Genomic DNA, 5,217 nt, shown 5'->3' with positions numbered 1-5,217 from the left:
TTTGAATGATGTGTTATTGCCATGAGAGCTTATATTGGAATGCCGTGCTTGTATTTTGTTTCTTGTTATTGTGATGTTTGTGCGACTTGCCTCCTCCACCGTACATATGCTTATATAAATTCTATGTAGCCCCTTCCGCCTTTAACTTTTCATGCATGTATTGTATCTTTTAAACTTATGAATGTTAAGCTATCACATTCTCTTATTGTTGCACAAATTTCATCTTCAGTTATTTATAATTTTAGGTATCCAAATCCCTTGTGATAATGGAAATATTTGTGGTAAGACACCTTTCACCCGGTCCTTATTTTATTGTATTATTGTTCCAATTTATTGTCTTGACAATGATGTTATATTACGTTTTTGTTTATGCAATCAAGTTGGTTCAGTTAAAATCTTTAGAAAATATTCAAAAACACACTTGAAGATTCAGGGGTTTGTCAGGGTAATTGCAGCTTCTTTTTTGTCAGTAGAGCAGTTGCAACTCTTCTTTGCTGCCAAATACCCCTAGGTCTGCTATCAATTTGATGTGGTGGCTTGCACCTACCGGCTTCTTAACCATTTGATTTCACTTAGAATTCCACTATTTGCATTCACTTAGAATTCCACTATTTGCAGGCCTGAAGTGAATATATTGACCAAAATATGGTAACTTGAATGTTGAAGGAAAGCAATACAAACTTCTAGAGCCTTCCCCACAACTCATGATCCATGATATTTTCTACGAAGACACTAGATGTTGTTGCTATGAAGAAATTAGAATAGTGTAGAACATATATATTTATCTAGTGAAAACTCTAGAATGAGACACATGTCATCATCCTATGAACTCCCTTGGCCTATAAATAGAGTCCCCCTTCCTTGCCATGCCATTCAACCATTAGCAATGTAGAAGTAAAGAGTGAATGCTAGGCTAGCCACTAAAGAGAGGGTGTTGTACACTCTTATGTAATATTGTTGTATTGTAAAAAAGTTCTATTTTTTATAAGTGTTAGTCTCCTTACTTGCTGTCTTTCCATAGCAAAGAACATATTTTTGTCAATCTTCTTGAAGAAGTTAATCTCAACATCCTCAACGCTTAAATTGCACACATGAGCACCGACCATGTACTACTTCAGGGAACAACAATGAGCAAACGTTGCTAGTTCTTCTTCTCCACTAGGTGCGATATTGTGACCTACTAGCCCTATAGATCCACTGCTTAGACCAAGCCTTGTAAAGCCGTCATCAAAGAAACCAATGTGAACTATTGTTTCGCATTGTTCAGCTTCAGTTGAAGACCATCTCATTACGTTGGGTCTGAATGGGAAGATCACGCAAAACAATTGCAGCAAGTCTTGACCCCCCTGATTGTCCACCAGAATAGATTGATCCTTCATGAGTATATTCATTTTTGAACCGCACAAATAGTCTCTTACCCATACATAAACCCTCTTTGACAGTTACCACTACACATCTACGGCTGAAGATTTGTAGGACAAAACCTGTTCTGAATGCTGAGGATCTCATGGATCCATTTCTATTGACATCTTGTTGCCATATTAAGACCACACTGAGATAAGTAGCACAACTGATAGCATCCGTGCTCTCCTTAGTGAGTGACAAGATATATAAAATATTATCCTGAGTTTCAGGACAATAGTGAACTGTATAAAAAAAATAAATTTTGCATTTTTTCTAACAAAAGCTGCAAATAAAATAACATACATGTAGGCCAAATAATTTATTTATAGAAAAAGCTGTGGCTGAGGTTTTCAAAACACCTGGTATTAATAAGGGCAAAATGCAACCTATAAACCTATTGGAAACCAAATATAGAGTTCTTCCAAATTTTCTTTTCAAAATCTAACGGTTTGTCTACAATGTCATAATTTATAATTTACCTGCAATGGGTATCATATTAGTAAAGAAAAAGAATTACCGGTGCCACGGGGATCTCGATGCCACTTCCTTCAAGTGAGTCTTTGGTGGCTCTTAAAAGCTCAGGGTGAATTAGCAGGTGCTGCCCATCACAAAAATATAAATTAGCTCTAGCAGCTACTGGCCATCAGAAGTGAACTACAAATTTGCACTAGCAGCTACTGGCCGTCAGAAATGAACTACAAATTAGCACTAGCAGCTACTGGCCGTCACAAAAAACTGGATAAAACAAACCTAACTAGCACATCTGAACAATTTGCACACCTACCACCATCTACACCCTGCAAATCCAAGCAAGCAACTGCTACTGCTACCATAAATCCTAACTATAATGGACAATGAAGAACTGAAGAAGGGGATAAGGCATACCACACATATCCGGTGATGACGGGTCATCGGCGTGCGGATCTCCGGTGATAGCGAGGTGAGTGTCGGGGGAGAGAGTGTAGCCTGCAACGGAGGGGACAGCTCGCTGAGAGGGTTGCAGGTTGACTAGTAGCTCGGAGAAGTGGCGCCACGAAGGCGTACCGTGCTAGCGCTGCTGCTCTAGTCGGCCCAACGTCTCATGGTTTGCCTTCTGCCACTGCACACCAGCTTGTTCTCTTGTTGCTTCTGGACATGAAGCAACGTGTTGACAAAAGTCTTCAGCCGTGGTTGATAACTATTTTCAAGGAGGAGTTAGATGGGCAGAGTAGATGGTTGGAGAAGGTTGATTCATTGCTTGATTATTTATGTTTGTTACTATATATTTACGCTTGGTTTATAACTCTACACCATGCTTTGCTTACAACGAAGAGAGGCCATGTGGGGCATGAGCGTGCACCTCAGCCATGGTGTACGTTCTCCACCTTATGTCGGTGTCGACAAGACTATCGAACTGACCGATAAAATCATGGTACGACTTCTTCATCTGCACCCCAACCCACGATCCCTACAACAAAAAAAAATTCACGACAAGGTTAACAAATCGAAACATGAAAGCATGCATCATATGAATTGAGTAATTGTAAGTGAAGAACCATACCTTTCTCAAGCACCACAACGACCCCATCGTGGGTATATCAACGTCGTCGTGGTCGAACGACAGCTCCGGGTAGGGGTCATGTCAATCTGTGTCCGCCCCATCAGGAAGCGCTCATACAACCACAACTGTAGCAGCAACGGGCACCCAACGAAGATGGGCTCTGTCAACTCTACCTTGCAGCAGCCCGTGCATAGGCCTCTATAGGTCGCCGCCAAAACAACTGAACCCTAGCTGTATTGCGGAACGTCGTCGAGCGAGGCCTCCGCAATGGCCCTCGCGTAAAGAAGTAGGTGCTTAGGCACCGAGTTGCCCTGCGACATGCAGAACATGATCCACCCGAATAGCCATAGCAGGTACGCCTCCAAGTGCCACGTAACTGTGGCATCAGTGGTGGCGTCTCTCATGTAATCGGCCTGCCCAACAACAAAAGTTAGTTCAAGTACTCACAAAAGTTAGAGAAAACGATATGGATGTCAGGTAACTAAGTACTCACACTGAACTGCATGAGCCATGACTTCATGGGCTCGTGTGTCGATGCGAAGGTCCGGTACGGCTGGTCCCTATCGTCCCACTAAACGTCGGCAAACCGACCCAACAGCTCGTCACGCAAGCTACCTAGCATGTCCACTGCGGCAATGGCACTCCCGGCACAAGGAAGGCCAAGTAGCAGGGAGACGTTCTAAAGTGTCGGGGCCATCTCACCCACTGTGAGGGGAAAGTGTGCATCTCGGGCCGCCACTGGTCCAGAAGAGCTGCTAGCAGGGACATGTCGAAGTGGAAGTGTGTCGACTTCTTCCCGGGCCGCACACCGCCGTCAACCATGTCTCCCTCAACCAACCTTGCTAGAGGGAGGAGGCCTGCAGCGCATAACCTGTACCATGCATAACATTTTATAGTTGAAACAAAGCAATAATGGAACTTAGCATTTATTTACGTAACTATGACATACCTCGGAATCCAACGGGCGTGGATCGGCATCGTCGAAAGCGGGACACGTGCGTGAAAAGTGCCGAGCCTCGAATCCCGTATGCCTGACATGAATGACCAGTGAAGGCCGTCCAAGGTAGGGTCGAGCAACTCAGGGGTCTGATACTCCTCCGGAACATGCTACGCCATACCTACAGCATAAAAAATATAAGTACACGCCCGAAATAATAAATCAGGCAAAACATAAATGAAATAATAATTGAGGCAAAACGTAAATGAAATAATAACTGAGGCAAAACGTAAATGAAGTAATAATTGAGGCAAAACATAAATGAAATAATAACTGAAGTAATAACTGAGGCAAAAAGCAAATGAAATAATAACTAAGGCAAAACGTAAATGAAATAAAATAGTACACGATATGCAAATTTTACAATGTCTTAGTACTACAACTAGTTCACAAAGATTCAACACAACTAGTTCACAAATATACAACACATGAGTCATACAAGCCCGTCATTGTTGGGACATGCACGACGAGCCCGACCACGCGCTGCAGCATTTCTGTCACCGCTTGATGGTCCGGCTTCGCTACTCCCACCTCCATATGTCATTGCCTTGCAGTTCTTGTAGGTGTGACCGGGTTCATGGCACTTGGAGCAGAGGCGGACATTAGAACCTGCTTCAGATTGATCCATGTCGTTCCGGATACATCTATTCTTGTGTCGACTGACCCCTTGGAACATTTCTGGATCAGGATCAGGAATGTAGCGCGCGGTATTACCAGGATTGTTTATGAAGTTTCCTAGTAAACGATATCCATACACCTCATTCCTCCAAGTGCAGCACGAACCGACGAGGCTGAAGTCCCCCTGACTCGATGCATGCAGCAATGACATGGGTGCAAGGCCTGTGCAGCAACCTTGTCTTCTGGCAAGACCAAACACACCTTTCATTGCTGATCATGCACTCATGTGTGTGCTTCTCGCGCCTCCCTCCCATTCAACCTTTGTCCATGCAAACAACCTCAAACCAACGTTCGACAGCTCCCACTTCATTCACACGATGCAAATGATCCTTCTTAATTGCCTCCTTCATGTACTCTGTCATCTTGTACCCATATATTCTAGGATTGTCGCGCATTGAGTTATCAACCAAATGATACCTTTTCTTGAAGTATTTCATCGTGCAGTACAGGAAGAATTGCACGATTGCAACAAGGGGTAGTCCCTGAACACCGCACTGGACCCAATTGTAAACCTCAGCTAGGTTTGTAGTCATTATATCCCACCGAGCACCTCCCTCATCATACAGTAATGCCCACTTTTTCTTCAGCTCATGCTGAA

The sequence above is a fragment of the Setaria italica genome, chromosome VII (assembly GCF_000263155.2).
Source record: "Setaria italica strain Yugu1 chromosome VII, Setaria_italica_v2.0, whole genome shotgun sequence".
Lineage (NCBI taxonomy): Eukaryota > Viridiplantae > Streptophyta > Magnoliopsida > Poales > Poaceae > Setaria > Setaria italica.
The sequence above is the reverse complement of the archived record's forward strand: the minus strand, read 5'-3'. Positions refer to the sequence as shown.